The following is a 17333-nucleotide window of genomic DNA, read 5'->3' as shown; positions in this document are numbered from 1 at the left end:
TGGTGAAGTTTTAACTACTTATCTAAATATTTTAGTTAAGCCCATGGTGATGATACATCTTAACTTTCATATCAGTCAGACTGCAAGGCAAGAGAAGATTAGCTGTGCTTTGTGATTCAAATATCATCCGTCTCCCTTCAGCAGAGCCATTTTTCTTAAGTGTAGAAGTTTCATTTTCCTCCCTGACATCCCCATACTTTGAAAAATCCAATTCCTGATAATGGGTTAAAGAAAAAGACATTTCACTTCACATCTCCAATCCTCCGCTCATATGCATTCAGTCACACTCTCATTTTCTCACAAAGGGGACTCAGAGGCCACCTATCTCCTCAAAACTGCTAATCAACAATGAGTCAGCCAGCGCCTTATCAGATAGGCATTGTAACCGTGGTCTTCAATCTTCAAGTTTTTAGTTATTTATTTATTTTTCCTAAGCCCCCACTACAACACTGCCTGGAAGTAATTTTGCTGATAAAAACATTGTAGGCAAGATGTGTATTAAAAAGGTGATTCATGCTTGTGTGACCAGCAAATCAAATCATAGTTCGATATTTCATATTAAAGGATGTTTCACAGATTTTCTCTGTTCTAAATGAGCAGCCCTTTGTGCTGTCTTTGAAGTCTCCCACACACAAACAAAATAGTCTGTTTTGTCTGAACTCCGCTATTATCACTATGGAGCACGGCTATAGGTTGGTAAAACTCCAAATGTGTAGGCAAATTGTTTTTCATTAACAAAGATTTATTACAGAATTGTTAAACTTAATTGGTTTTATATATATATATATATATATATATATATATATATATATACATATAGCGCTGGCTGACTCATATCATGATTATTTTGTATCAGGAGTCCTATATTGTATTTTGTATTGTATTGTTATTATTATATTTATTATTACTATTTTGTTACACCACTGGTAATGGATCTTTAACCGAATGTTACATGTATATAAATTAACTTATACAACAACACATCATCAGTAACAGTGGTGATTTTGGTATGGAAATTCTGGTGGGGCCACACAATATTCAGGCAAGAAATTCTCAAGCAATCTGTATATATGTATATATATTTATATATATATATATATATATATATATATATATATATATATATATATATATATACAGATCTGCCCCTGTTCACAAGAAAAGTTTAGTAGATTAAAGGCTCAAACATACCCGGGCAGACACCCGCAAAACAGAGTCCGTGAGGAGTCCGCCATGGAGAGATGAACACGAGCTTAGAGGAAAGACTGGCAGATGAGCTACGACAGTAGCAACACCTTTAAAACACGTCCCAGGAGTACTATGCGCCGGTGCTCCCAAGTATGTAAGCTCTGAGGAGTGCGGACAGTCCGCAGAGATGTCCGTTGTGCGCTGGGTCTGCCTGGGTATGTTTGAGCCTTAAGCCCACCCGTAAAAGGCTTCCTATTCACTGGCAAGCAACAACATGGAAAGACCAGAGCTAAAGTGAAAAGACTACATCAAATTTAAATTCTTTTGGATTACGGATGAGGACCCCAAACCACACTGTATTTTGTGCTGCGAATCGCAAGCAAAAGAGGAAAGGAAACCTTTGAAACTCAAACGGCATTTTGAGACAATGCCAATTGAGTTTAGATTATTCATATAATAATAAAGTATATGAATAATAATATTATTTTGTAATAATAATGTTGGGGCAGTATACAGTTCTATTGGGTTTGGATATTGTTGAGTTTCTAAATTGCTCAATTGATGTAATTTCCGCTGGCGGTCATACGGGTGCGTTCACACCAAACGCGACTGTAGCGCTGCAGTCACTTAAATTGCCCCTGAGTAGTCGATTGCACATAGTGGTGCTTTTTGGTCACTCCACCACGTCATCAGTCCAGTGACGCGATCACCAGGGAACAATGTGTGTGTGTGGGTGTGTGTGTGTGTGTGTTGAGCCAGTGACATGGAAGAGAGAAAGAGAGAGAGGGTTGATAACTTGTTTTCCTTCTTGCTCAGTTTTAAGGTTTAAATGATCAATGTACGGAGATATTAAAGGATGAGTTAACTCAGAATGTGTTATGATCAGTTACTCTGGTTTTCAAGAACTTAACCGCATTAATTTTGCCCCGATAAATTGAGGACGTTGCACAGCCCTCCGCAGCAGCCGTCTGCACTGAAGCGGGAGGGAGCAGGGAGGGGCTGCGGCCTCCGCTCTACACACAGTGAAGGACAAGAGAGTTGTTGCTTGAAGTTGCTTATAAAGTTCAGATATTTCAACTTTGAGCGATGAGGTCGCGCTTGACCTTGTTGCTCAAATCACGCAAGTCACGTCGCTTGAGGGGGGATAACTTGAGGTTGCGTCATTTACATTGATTTCAATGTAATCTAGTTCCTTTAGTCGCGTTCGGTGTGAACGCACCTTTAGAAGACAATCTACCCCCACAGTCTTTTTCCTGTTGCTGTTGACCACCTTGACCAAAGTTGGTACAAGCTTTTGTCATGTCATTGGGAGTCCAGCAGAAATACAACATGCACATTTCTGTCAGTACAACAGTGACCGCTCAAAAGATCCAAAGCAGGGTAAAAACAGATACTTGCTAATCCAGGCTGAAACAGCAAAATACCAACCAGCTGTATAGGCAGGGGTTTTATTGCTGAGTTTGAATAAAGTTTTCTTTAGGAGAAATGTATCAATTTTCAAAAAGTAGCACAGTGTGTAAAAAGGATAATGACCCCTCGTCTATCTTGTTAAAAAAAAAAAAAATTAAACTGCAACCATGTGGTTGGCACATAGATTAATTTAATCATAAAGTTAAAAAGCCATGATAAGATTATATTTAAGACTAGTGTATCCAGGTACATTGCTTTTCACACCTTTAACACCCATTTATCTATAACCCTGTTCGAACGGGACTAGTTTTATCTAGGGGCATGTTTATTTACTTTTGACGAAGAATGGAGGCTGCATTGGAGTGTTTAGAAAACCTTTTGGGTCCCGGGCCAGTAAAACCTTATCAGCCCGTAACGTATGGCAACCAAAACAGAAGGAGCAATATCAGAAGCAAATGGTAGATCAAATGGTAGCAGACGTTGGAAGGTAATTTATTTATTACATGTAGTCCCTAGGTAAAACTTATCCCGTGTGAATAGGGCTTATGACGGCTCTGAGAGGTTTTGCATTTTTTCAGAACTGCCAAAAGAAAATCCAACACAGCATGACAAGCATCCACTGTTAAGCTAGTAGAACATATTACCTTCCTAGCTCCTTACAGTTCAACTCAACCATTCAGTAGAGTAGTGAAGCCTTAGAATGGATAAAGAAAATCAACAGCAAAGCATGGTCTTCCTCTGACAATTAAAAAAACCAATGAGCTTATTCCAGTAGCTCATACACTCTTGGTTAAAAATAAATTTGAACAATAAGTAATTCAATAAACATATCAATGCTATGTTGATGACGTAAAGACCAATGTTTAGAGCAGCACTGGAGGCTTACTTGTTCATATTGGACAATTACCGTGTGCAGTATGGATTTGTTTCATCAATAAAGAGAAGGCTACTATCGGCTGTGCTGTTTGCATTTGATTATCAACCTAAAACTCAATTTGCGTGTGTTTCGGTGTCAATAAAAAGACCTGCCCAGCAACTGCTGCCATGCAATTGTGAGGGTGTTACTTCATTTCAAACGCTCTCAAATATCCTGCTTTTTGATAGCTAGCTAAAGAGCACATGCTATGCTTTACTACTTTATGCAATGTATGAAAATAGATTAAAAGCAGTGACGTGCCGTCAGGGTAGGCAAGGTAGGCAGTGCCTACCCAAGGGTGAATTGATATTTTCAGAATCAGAATCAGAATCAGTCGGCGCACGAAACAAAAAACAAAGAAAACAAAGAACAAAGAAACAAGCCAGAAAAACAAAAAAACAAAGAAACAACCCAGCAACAATAATAATAATAATGATAAATATAAAGGATGATTGATTATTTGTTTTAATTATAATATAAATATAAATTATCATATATATATATATATATATATTTATATATATATATATATATATTTATATATATATATATATATTTTTTTTTTTATTATTATATATAATAGTCTACAGTACCTATAAGTTTGAAAGTGTCTGCATTTTCTGCATTTCATAGCCCAAATTACTAAACAGCGCTATTTCCTGGAACAGCTGCACAGTCTCACTCCGCTGTAAGGCAGAGGGAGGCCACGCCCCCTCCCAAAAGCACATTGCTGCTCTACCTCTGTTCTCATTGCGTGTTTTTATGTGTTTGCGCATGCGCTGTCAGTTCCCCAAGATGACAACCATTTACGTCCAAAGGCAGCATAGAGAGCTGCCTTTAGACGTAACCGCGCTATGCTAAATACGTAAGTTCACAGTGCATTAGTGAATTGATTCCATGTGACCGCTGCTGCTACGTTCTCTAGCTAGTGGGCGGGATAACACTACAGGCAGGATGACAGCGCTAGAGACGATAGAGAAACTTTTTTCTGAGGAAAATGACAGCTTTTAAAAGATAGAGACCAACACCTGAGCTACCAGACCTTCAGCAAAGGTAAGGTCAGAAAACGTTTCATACTTTTCACAGTGAATGGTACAAAAGGAAGGATTGGCTTTGTGGATGCTCCTCACTAAGGCTGTTCTGAGTTGTTGTTGTTGTCTTTTTCTCCGTGTTTCTGTGTTTCACACAAACAATGGATGCGCTGCCGTGTCATGAGATATATCTTGTTGGGAGTATGGAGGCTATATTAAACAATTGTTTATGTTTCTTTAATGGTGTTTTACAATGTTGATTTTGTTAGATGGCTAAATACTTGTTCATGTGGATCTTGTTGGGTTTTTTTTTTCTTTCTTATTATGAATTTTATATTTTGATAAGCGTATAAAAATGACTTTCTTGGAAATTGCTTTATACAAATAAAGCTGATTTGAATTGAATTAACACTTGCCAGCAGAAACATATAAAATTGTCATTGGTGGTCTCGATTTACAAAGTTCCTACCCAACCCTAGTGGTCAAGGCACGTCACTGATTAAAAGGTAGGCCAGGTGCGCAAGACATAGAGACATAAGTGTAAAAATATCTTAGATGGGGACTGATGATATTGTTTAGTGCAGTGTTTCTCAAATACACACAACAACAAAGACAACAAAAACACACAAAATAAGAGAAAAAAACTGAATGATAAAAAGAACAAACAACAACAAAATGACACCAAAAACGACCGATGGATGGATATAATTTTCTAATGTTGTAGTCGGACAAAGGGGGTACTTGGATTCAGAAATGAGAGAAAGGGGAATCTACTGCACTAAGGAACTGCATTGTTGTGCAACAATTTAGTTAGATCAAAGCAGCAGCATCTTTCAAGTTTCAGTTCTCCAGAACGTTGTCCAGAGTACCTAAATATTTTAGTGAATTATTTATTTGTGTTACTGTACATCAACAAATTCATAGTATAATTACAGAACATACATGTCCTTGTTTATGTTTTGTGTTTTTTACTATCAGGTATTCAGGCAGAACTGCTATGGATTATTTGTTCTCTATATGTAGTTCTACAGTCACAGTGCTGTCACACTGTATTGGTTGTCCAACCTCCAGGGCTCTACATTTAGCATCAGAAACACTTCTTGTGTATCAAATGCAATAATGGCTCACACACTGAAACCAAGCCACTGACACAGATTTTATGCTGCTGTTCGATGGTAATAACTCCTACAGGTGATCACACACTCCCACACACTCAAGTCGCCACAGATGGAATAAAGTGATTGTGATACAACCCACGTAGGAGTGAATTACTGTGTCGGCTTCTACAAAGAGAAAGGGATTGTCCAGGTCCTGCTGGAGTAAAATAACAGTAGATGTATAACAACCCAGTCTCACAGCAAAATGTCTAATAGCAACATTTGTCCACAAGCTACTGTATATTGTAAGTATTTTACATATGAGGCGTAGAACGTAAGATGCGCAGAGTGGAAGGTTATGTTTTACCCTGCGTTTATCTGTGTCTGTCTGTTAGCAAGATAACTTGAAAGTCATGAACGGATTTGGATGAAATTTTCAGGAAAATTGATAAATGGGACAAGGAACAGATGATTACATTTTGGTGATGTTCTGGCAAAACAAAAAAATATATATGCTAACGTGAGGCTAATGCTAACGCTAGGCTAATGCGATTGCTAGGTTATTGTTAACGCTGAGCTAACTCTAAGCTGATAGCTAATGCGACACGGGCCAGCACCTGCATCCTCACTTGTATTTTCTTCAGAAAATATATATATATATATGTAACCCACATGAATAATAGGGTTATAAATCTGTGTGGTTAGAGGTGTAGTCTTGCCGCCGAACAGAAGGTGGCGCACCTACTCTGTGTTTATGTTAGTGTGCACTCTGTGGTTTCTTCCTTTTCCGGTTGAGACGTTATACCTGACGGCCGCACCCACACAAGCTAAGGATACCCCGTACGTAGATAGGATATAAAAGTCATAAACCCATGATTAATATTCCTATATTGATTATTAACAGGTTGTTGTTTATACAGGCACTGATTCTTGTGTTAGAGTGAACGGGAGGCGCTGCATGTGTCTTGTCGGCCCTCTCGCTGTGAGCTCCGGTAAGCAAGGCCTAGTCTATGTTGCTAATAAGCTAATCCTCCATGTTAGCTTGTGGAAGTTAGTTGACTACACAATACCTTGTTTACACACTTTCCTTAAAACCAATCGGAGTTATGGTACTGATGCCTGATGTTTAGCATTACTAGGGAACGGACTGTATCACTGTAATTTAGTTGTAATGTCCTCAAAAAGATCGCTAATAGTGTTAGCCTCTATGCTAACAGCTATCATTTCCTATGCTATTTAATGAGTGCTAATGCTGCAGCTATTCCAGCTAGATAATATAGCAGCACAGTAGTGAGTGTGGTGCAGCATTAGGTGCATTATACCCATTTATGTTGTATTAAATAATTTTGTTAAATGAGTATTCATTCACTGTGATGTTTGATAAAGATGCAGTTTGATTTATTTCATTTTTATTGTTAAAATGCCTATATTTAATGAAGAGTTAATAGTTAATATGTTTTAACAGGGTAATTAGATTAAAATATTTATATTTAAAAAAAAAGAAGGAGTTATATGAAAAAGCTGTTTAAAAAGTTAAATGTTGTTTAAAAGATAAATGGTATTTAAAAGAAAAAAGGACTGAGTTAAATGTAAAAGCAGTTTAGAAGATAAATTGTTTAAGAAAAAAGGGAACGACTTCATTGTTTATTTAAACTAATAATTGCCATTAGGGAAATTAGGATTAATAAATTGTTATAATAATAAAATACTTTTGTTGAGATGCATGTCAATCTATTTCACAAGGATTGGAGTACTTGATAACCTGAATAATTGGTTATACTGGAAAAGATACTTTGAGTGATGGATACAAGTTATGAGGTCTGATGATGAACTGATAGAGAAGATAGTAATGTATTCTTTCTGCACTATATGTGTAGATTGGTTTTACTTTGACTAGGATTGGACCATTCAGAACCAGAACCTGAATCCTTTCGGGTTCAGTGGCGAGCCAACCCAAGAGACGATAGACTGTGGACGGACCGGAATCACGGTGTGGCCAGCCGTGGGGCCGCCCTCAGTGGACATCGGGATCATCGACTCAATCCATTCATTCAGGAACAGATAAGACTCAACACAATAAAACTACCCGGGTAGTGTTAAATAGGGTGCACCCAACAATTCAAGAACATCTGTCTTTTCCATAAAGGAGAAGTGAATCTAAGGGAATAACTTGGAGGATTTCATAAAAGGACATTTTTATTTGAAGTTCGTTTATTGAATTTATTTTGTATTTTGGTACATTGGAAGAGTTCTATTTTGTACACTTATATTTTTATTTTGGGATATTCATTTGAATCGCCACATGGTAGCGATGAGGCAATAAAGATTGTCATTGTTCATCTTCACGTCCATTCGTCCTTGTTATTTGATCAGGAAACTAAAGATATCCATTCACGAACCTAGTTGAATGTTAGCGTTGTCGATCATAGCTGTTATCAAGTAGGTAAAGCTAGAGGGCGCTACATAAACCTTGGCGAGCCAGCCAGGAGAGTGGTTTAAATTCTTCGTGACGTGAAGGCTGAACGGTGGACAATTTTATTGCACTTCATCTGTGTGCACTGGTATCATCCAAACATGGATACGATTACATCTGAAAATGTTAAAGTGCCCAGTTCTCTTTTAGTAAGTGGCATGGGTAGCCAGGAAGCGGATGTTGAAATCCTCGAGCATTTGGAACAGTATGGTAAAATTCGAAGAGTAATTCCGGTTACCAGCCCTGAGGCTAAGTTTAAAGACACTGTCATAGTGGAATATCAATCAGGTGAAGCTATTGAGTATATCCAGGATAGCCTACCTTGCGACAGACCTTCCAGTAATCCAGATATTGTTTACCACATACAACTTCTGTCTGAACTGTACACTGCTGATAGAGGTTCCACTTTAACTCAGACTTACTTAAACGAACTAAAGAGTGTTGCTAAACTAAGTGGGGCGGATTTTGAGAAGATTTTGCTAGATGAGCTAGCTAGAATTCAAGCCTCTACCCAACCTAAGATGACCGAACCTGACACATCAAAAAGTCAGGTATCTCAGCATACAATTGCTCCACACGCGGCTGACACAGCAGTTAATCCAAGTCCCCTGAAAATAGTTACAGACTTGATTCACCCCCATGAACGTGGCTCACCCTTACTTGACATAGGTGCCGAGGCGTCAACCATGCAGAGGAAACCAACCCTGTACTTACCTTCTGAACATCTCACAACCCCAGAGGTGCAGAAAGTAGTGGTTGAGCATGTAATTAAGAATAGCAGTCTGCCCTCTCACTATCATGGCAATACCAGACTCAGACCCTTCTCAGGGAAGATTCCATGTCCACCTTCAGAGACTGATTATGAGACATGGCGCAGCAATGTTGAGTTCTACCTTGCAGATCCTTCCATGTCTGACAAACATACAACCAGGAAAATGGTGGAAGGCCTTCTTCCTCCTGCTACCACCATAGTCAAGCATCTTGGGCCCAACTCTCCTCCACATGAATATCTTGCTCTTCTCGACTCTGCGTATGGTATCATTGATGATGGAGATGAACTCTTTGCAAAATTCCTACACATGAACCAAGACTCTGGTGAAAAGCCTTCTGGATATTTGCAACGCTTGCAGACAACCCTGAGTAAAGTTATCAAACGAGGTGGTTTGGGTGCTCAGGATTCGGATCGCCAGCTGCTTAAGCAATTCTGCAGAGGCTGTTGGAACAATGGCTTAATTACCAGCCTCCAGCTTGAACAGAAGAAAAATGACCCACCCCCCTTTTCTGAATTACTCCTTTTGGTACGCTCCGAGGAAGATAGGCAAGCTGCCAAGTCAAGCCGAATGAAGCAGCACTTTGGGATTACCAAAACAAAAGCCCAGTCAAATTCACTCTCAGTAGAAGAACATGCCCCTGACATCGACGCAGCAACACCTGCCTCTTATGACACACAAAAACTAGGAAAGCAAATGGCTCAGCTACAAGCCCAAATAGCTTCTCTTAAAGCCTCCCTACGTTCAAGCCAGGTGTCTGCAAAACCAAGCAAGAAAACAAATGCAAACCCTAAAGTGCCCACTGTAGAGAATACCCCATCCTCCACCGAGGCGAGATTCACAAAGAAGCCCCGACCATGGTACTGTTTCAAGTGTGGGGAGGATGGCCACATTGTACCTTCCTGCAGCAATGAAGCAAACCCTGAGCTAGTTGAAAAGAAACGGAAAGAGTTGAAACAAAGACAAGCAGCTTGGGAGGAGAGTTTAAACTGAATGCAGTTCCTGTGGAGGGACTGCCAGGAACTGGAGCTAGAAATGAACGTCCCAGAACCAAAACCAAGACTAAAGCATTGATTCAATCCCACAATGTAGATCACCAAATTCAGCTACATAAGAAACTTGTAGGACAGAAATGTACAGTCAATGTTGGTGTGTCAGGAGTCAACGCTACATGTCTCCTTGACTCTGGGTCCCAAGTGACCACAGTAACTCAATCTTTCTACAACAACCATCTGTCAGAGCATCCCATACAATCACTTGATAGTTTGGATGTTGAAGGTGCCAACGGCCAGAACGTTCCATACTTAGGTTATGTCCCCCTCACTCTCAAATTTCCAAAAGAATTCATCGAGACTGAGCCCGAAGTTTCTGCCTTGGCCTTAGTGGTCCCAGACCGGCGCAGTAACTGCAACCTACCTGTACTAATTGGGACAAATGCACTCGATATCATGTATGAGGAATACTGCAGTGACAAAAACCCAAACGAGTTGTCCTCTGCTTATGGCTACCGGCAGATCATTCGTGTACTCAAGCTCAGGAACAAAACAAATTCTACAGGAAAAGTAGGGTTAGCTACCCTAAAAGGCAAAATGCAGCAAATGATACCTGCCCACGAGAGAGTCTGCCTTGAAAGCTATGCCCGAGCTAACACCACCAGCGAGCATGCAATCGTTGAACAACCTGACTCCTCTGCCTTACCTGGTGGAGTATTTGTAGAGTGCTGCCTCATCACCCTAACCAAACAGCGCCCTCACAAATTGTCTGTGTGGGTGAGAAATGAAAATGATCATAACGTCACACTCCCCTCAAATTGTGTCATCGCTGAGCTCCATACTCCCGACAAGATTTACGACCATTCACCAGGCCCAAACAAAAGAACTGACAAAGTGAAATGTTGTTCTGTCATCCCTCAACCAGTCAATGGACCTGACATGCCCAATCCTAAATTTGACTTTGGCGATTCCCCTCTCCCAAACGAGTGGAAAGATAGAATAACAAAGAGCTTAAATCAGTATGGTGATGTTTTCGCCGCCAATGACTTAGATTTTGGACATGCCACTAAAGTAAAGCATCATATCAATCTAAAAGACGGAACCCCATTCAAGCAAAGGTCCCGCCCAATCCATCCAAATGATTACGAGGCTGTGAGGAAACATCTGCAGACGCTCCTTGATGCAGGTGTGATCCGAGAATCAGAATCCCCTTATGCGTCACCAATTGTGGTGGTTCGTAAAAAAAATGGAGAGGTCCGTCTTTGTATAGATTACCGGAAGTTAAATGCACTGACAATCAGAGACGCCTATGCACTTCCAAACCTCGAAGAAGCTTTCTCAGCTCTTTCTGGATCCAGATGGTTCTCGGTCATGGATTTAAAGTCTGGATATTACCAGATTGAGATGGAGGAGTGTGATAAGCCTAAAACCGCCTTTGTATGCCCCTTGGGGTTTTACGAATTTAATCGCATGCCCCAGGGTATTACCAACGCCCCTGGTACTTTCCAGCGATTAATGGAGAGAGTCATGGGCAGCATCAATCTGAAGGAAGTACTAGTGTTCTTAGACGACATCATTGTGTTTTCAAAGACATTAGAAGAACATGAAATTAGGCTTAAGCATGTCCTCCAGCAACTGAGAGAAAATGGCCTGAAACTTTCCCCAAAAAAATGCCACTTCTTCAAAAGCTCAGTGCGGTATTTGGGCCACATTGTCTCAAGTAGAGGGGTAGAGACCGATCCTGACAAAGTTAGTGCTCTCCGCACTTGGCCCAGACCTCAAACCCTTGGTGAGCTGAAGTCATTTTTGGGTTTTGCCGGGTACTACCGTCGTTTTGTTCAAGACTATTCAAGGATAGTCAGACCTCTGAATGACCTCACCAGCGGCTACCCACCCTACAAGAAGGGCCAAAAAACATCTTATCCTGGGGGGTACTTCAACCCCAAAGAACCCTTTAAAGAACGGTGGACCCATGAGTGTCAAAAAGCTTTTGACGTCATCATTGAAAAACTTACCTCTGCACCTGTACTTGGTTTTGCTGACCCGAAATCACCGTACATCCTCCACACCGATGCGAGTACTACTGGTCTAGGGGCTGCCCTGTACCAGGAGCAGGATGGTGAAATGCGTGTGATTGCCTACGCTAGCAGAGGGCTTTCATCCAGTGAAAAGCGATACCCAGCCCACAAGCTGGAGTTTCTAGCCATGAAGTGGTCCATTGTAGAGAAATTCCAAGACTATCTATATGGAAACACATTCACGGTCATTACCGATAACAACCCATTGACTTATGTCTTGAAGTCAGCTAAGCTTGACGCTGCCAGTTATCGGTGGTTGGCTGCTCTTTCCACCTTCGATTTCAATATCAAGTATCGTGCTGGAAGAAGCAACCAAGATGCAGACGGCCTTTCCCGTCGACCTCATGAAACTCTGGCCGATGACCAAGCTTCCCTTGAGGAGAGAGCGCGAATCAAACAGTTCACCTCTCATCATCTCTCTTCGTCTCCTAATCAACAAGACATACCAGCAGACACAGTTACTGCTTTGTGTCAACGCCATCTCTCAGGAAAAGATGACGACAATCCATCTTCAATCACCATAGTGGAATCTCTTGCCATTCATCCTGAAGCAGTACCGGATATCTATGGCGGCGAGGAAGTCCTCGGGTGTTCTACCATACCAACTTGGAGCCCAGCAGAACTCCAACAACATCAAAAGGCTGACCCCGCCATTGGACGGGTCATCAATATCTTGGAAGCGGGAGGTGAAGTCAAACCCAACCTTGCCTCTGACTCTGATGAGCTCAGGCTGATGTTCAAGGAGTGGAAAAGGTTGGAGATGAAGGATGGTATACTCTACAGAATTCGTTGGTCAGGAGAAAACGTGAGTTACCAGTTCGTTGCCCCCAAGTCTCTTAGGCCCACCATTCTCACATGCCTACATGAAGATATGGGGCACATGGGTTTAGAAAGAACACTGGACTTGGTTAGAGCAAGGTTTTACTGGCCGAAGATGGCTGGAGATGTAGAGAAAAAGCTTAAGTCATGTGGACGTTGTGTCAGAAGGAAGACACAACCAGAAAAATCGGCACCCTTGGTGAATATCCAAACAACACGTCCCATGGAGCTAGTGTGCATGGATTATTTATCTCTAGAACCTGATAGTCACAACACTAAAGACATCTTGGTCATAACTGATCATTTTACTAAGTATGCGGTTGCCATACCAACAAAAGATCAGAAGGCTACTACAGTTGCAAAGACTCTTTGGGAACAGTTCTTGGTGCATTACGGGTTTCCAGAACGGCTGCTAAGTGATCAGGGCAGAGATTTTGAGTCTCAACTCATCAAGGAACTCTGCACCCTGGTAGGCATCACTAAAGTGCGCACAAGTCCCTATCACCCAAGAGGAAACCCTGTAGAGCGGTTTAACCGAACACTTTTAGGCATGTTGGGAACCTTAAAGGGCAAAGAAAAAAGTCACTGGCGAGATTATGTGAAACCGCTAACTCATGCTTATAACTGCACCAAAAACGATGTCACAGGGTTCAGCCCATATGAGCTAATGTTTGGGCGCCAGCCACGGTTGCCAGTGGACATTGCATTCTGCTTACCTGTAAAAGATGGCTCTCCTAAATCCCACTCCCAGTATGTCAAGAATTTGAAAGCACGCCTAGAGGAGAGTTATGAGATTGCCACCAAGAATTCACAAAAAGTTGCTGATCGAAACAAACGCCGTTTTGACAAAACCGTAAGAGAGTCAACACTAGAACAAGGTGACCCAGTTTTAGTGAAGAACCTACGGCTGCGGAATAAACACAAGCTTGCAGATAAGTGGGAGTCAACTGTGTACAAAGTTCTACAAAGAATGGGAGACTTACCTGTGTATAAAGTACAGCCCATCAGTGGGGACGGACCCGCTCGAACTTTACATAGGGATCTCTTACTCCCTTGTGGTGACCTGACCGAGGTGGAGGAAACTGAACCAGCTACACCCAAAATCAGCAGACCGAGAACCAGACAAAGTCACCCTCAGCTCTCAGAGGTGCACTCAGAGTCTGAGGACGATACACCTATCTATCCTATTCAATCATCTGAAATTCCTGAGAAAAGATTTGTCCAGGTGTGCGAAGTTCCCAAGAGACAACACATCAGTGTAAATCGAGCAGCGGAGGATAAATGCTTGCCGTTCATGCCAACAAACCCCTCAGCCTCCAGTCCTCAGGATGAACTTAATGAGACCAGTCTTCCTGTTGAAACCATTGGAACACCTTCTGAGATGGTTGAAAGTGAGGAGCCTGAAGTCATGGGTGAGCAGTCCTCTGCAGACAAAGACATAAATCAACTGGACATGAGAAATGAAGATGAGATTGAGAAAAATGAGAATGAAATGGATAAGTCAAATAAAAATCCAGCTTTTGCTGATGAAGGAAATGATCAATCCTCTGGTGATTTGGAGGAGCCTGCGAATGAAGACACAAGTGACTCTGCACGAAAGTCAGAGAGGCCACGACAACCCCCTGACCGCCTTCACTACATTCAGTTAGGAAAACCTTTAATCTCCTTTGCACAAAGTCTCTTTAAAAGCTTTAACGAAGCTCTTGACACAATCAGTGACTATGATAATTCCCCTATGAGCTACATTACAGCATGAAGAGACTCATGCAGATTCAAGAGGGGAGGGTGTAACCCACATGAATAATAGGGTTATAAATCTGTGTGGTTAGAGGTGTAGTCTTGCCGCCGAACAGAAGGTGGCGCACCTACTCTGTGTTTATGTTAGTGTGCACTCTGTGGTTTCTTCCTTTTCCGGTTGAGACGTTATACCTGACGGCCGCACCCACACAAGCTAAGGATACCCCGTACGTAGATAGGATATAAAAGTCATAAACCCATGATTAATATTCCTATATTGATTATTAACAGGTTGTTGTTTATACAGGCACTGATTCTTGTGTTAGAGTGAACGGGAGGCGCTGCATGTGTCTTGTCGGCCCTCTCGCTGTGAGCTCCGGTAAGCAAGGCCTAGTCTATGTTGCTAATAAGCTAATCCTCCATGTTAGCTTGTGGAAGTTAGTTGACTACACAATACCTTGTTTACACACTTTCCTTAAAACCAATCGGAGTTATGGTACTGATGCCTGATGTTTAGCATTACTAGGGAACGGACTGTATCACTGTAATTTAGTTGTAATGTCCTCAAAAAGATCGCTAATAGTGTTAGCCTCTATGCTAACAGCTATCATTTCCTATGCTATTTAATGAGTGCTAATGCTGCAGCTATTCCAGCTAGATAATATAGCAGCACAGTAGTGAGTGTGGTGCAGCATTAGGTGCATTATACCCATTTATGTTGTATTTAAATAATTTTGTTAAATGAGTATTCATTCACTGTGATGTTTGATAAAGATGCAGTTTGATTTATTTCATTTTTATTGTTAAAATGCCTATATTTAATGAAGAGTTAATAGTTAATATGTTTTAACAGGGTAATTAGATTAAAATATTTATATTTAAAAAAAAAGAAGGAGTTATATGAAAAAGCTGTTTAAAAAGTTAAATGTTGTTTAAAAGATAAATGGTATTTAAAAGAAAAAAGGACTGAGTTAAATGTAAAAGCAGTTTAGAAGATAAATTGTTTAAGAAAAAAGGGAACGACTTCATTGTTTATTTAAACTAATAATTGCCATTAGGGAAATTAGGATTAATAAATTGTTATAATAATAAAATACTTTTGTTGAGATGCATGTCAATCTATTTCACAAGGATTGGAGTACTTGATAACCTGAATAATTGGTTATACTGGAAAAGATACTTTGAGTGATGGATACAAGTTATGAGGTCTGATGATGAACTGATAGAGAAGATAGTAATGTATTCTTTCTGCACTATATGTGTAGATTGGTTTTACTTTGACTAGGATTGGACCATTCAGAACCAGAACCTGAATCCTTTCGGGTTCAGTGGCGAGCCAACCCAAGAGACGATAGACTGTGGACGGACCGGAATCACGGTGTGGCCAGCCGTGGGGCCGCCCTCAGTGGACATCGGGATCATCGACTCAATCCATTCATTCAGGAACAGATAAGACTCAACACAATAAAACTACCCGGGTAGTGTTAAATAGGGTGCACCCAACAATTCAAGAACATCTGTCTTTTCCATAAAGGAGAAGTGAATCTAAGGGAATAACTTGGAGGATTTCACAAAAGGACATTTTTATTTGAAGTTCGTTTATTGAATTTATTTTGTATTTTGGTACATTGGAAGAGTTCTATTTTGTACACTTATATTTTTATTTTGGGATATTCATTTGAATCGCCACATGGTAGCGATGAGGCAATAAAGATTGTCATTGTTCATCTTCACGTCCATTCGTCCTTGTTATTTGATCAGGAAACTAAAGATATCCATTCACGAACCTAGTTGAATGTTAGCGTTGTCGATCATAGCTGTTATCAAGTAGGTAAAGCTAGAGGGCGCTACATATATAATTAGAGCGGTGGCTTATGGGTAATGTAGTAGAGGTAGGGAAGTGCATTGTGTGTATGTCCCGCTCGGTACTCATGCTGTACTTGGTGCAGGTCTGCACTCTGAGTGCTCTAGTTTTTGTATATATTTTTTTGTATTAGTGGTGTTTTTCTAGACTGGCGTCCTGTACAGGGTCAGTGGCGGATGCTTTAAGACTACAAGGGAACCTCAGCTTCCCCTAAAATCAGTGGTCAAATATGTAGTGTTGTGTGTACATTTCATTGACTAAATATATGACAGAACACATGTATGTTTAGTTCAGAATCAGCTTCTTATAACAGGAAACTGACAGTGACAGCGTGACGTTCTTCATTCATTACCGCAGCGTCACAGTGTTAATAAACAGTGGTGAAGTTCAGCTTCAATTGACTTCAATGGGAGAGGATTTAGGGGTTGATCCACTGCAGTCAAACTAGACGCTCATTGGATAAATGCTCGGTTATGACGCACTTAGTCCCGCCCATCGGACGCCGGGCTTCACAGGAGGTCTATGGAGCAGTGGGCTGGATCTGTCTGTTCCGGACGCTGGAATAATGGATGATGATTGGATGATCTGTCTCAGGCTAATTCAATTTTGATTGACAGCGAAATGAGCCAATCAGAGAGTATGACGTTGTAAGCACACAGGCGGGTTTTTCAAATATTTCAGTCTGTTGCTCTGTGTTGACACGGAGACTTTGCTGATCCTCTCATAGCGAATCAACTTCTGACAAACCTAGTGTCTGTTTTTGGTGTTTGTGGAGACTGTTACTGCTTGTGTTGTGAGACTTTTGACCAAACACTCACACTCCAGCGCGCAGCAGCTACGCGCATGCGTGCGTGCGTGTGCGCGCGCGTGCATGTGTGATAATCTACAAATAGTTGTGGACAACAAAATAAACAGATACATTTTCTGAAGTAGGCAGAAAATCAGAATCAGAATCAGA

At 40.9% G+C, this 17333-nt stretch overlaps 1 protein-coding gene and 1 long non-coding RNA gene across 2 annotated transcripts in view; one reads left to right on the top strand and one right to left on the bottom strand.

Annotated features, from left to right (window-relative positions):
- Window positions 1-17333, bottom strand: part of kcnk9 (potassium channel, subfamily K, member 9) — a 91191-nt gene that overhangs the window by 20112 nt on the left and 53746 nt on the right. The window lies entirely within an intron of this gene.
- LOC114472395 (uncharacterized) lies at window positions 6338-7799 on the top strand. Its single transcript, XR_003675090.1, has 3 exons — window positions 6338-6482; window positions 6563-6634; window positions 7520-7799. It is a non-coding gene; the product is annotated as an uncharacterized LOC114472395 (long non-coding RNA).

This window comes from Gouania willdenowi, chromosome 11, assembly GCF_900634775.1.
Source record: "Gouania willdenowi chromosome 11, fGouWil2.1, whole genome shotgun sequence".
Taxonomy (NCBI): Eukaryota; Metazoa; Chordata; class Actinopteri; order Blenniiformes; family Gobiesocidae; genus Gouania; species Gouania willdenowi.
Note: the sequence above shows the minus strand (reverse complement) of the source record. Positions and strands in the feature narration are given on the sequence as shown.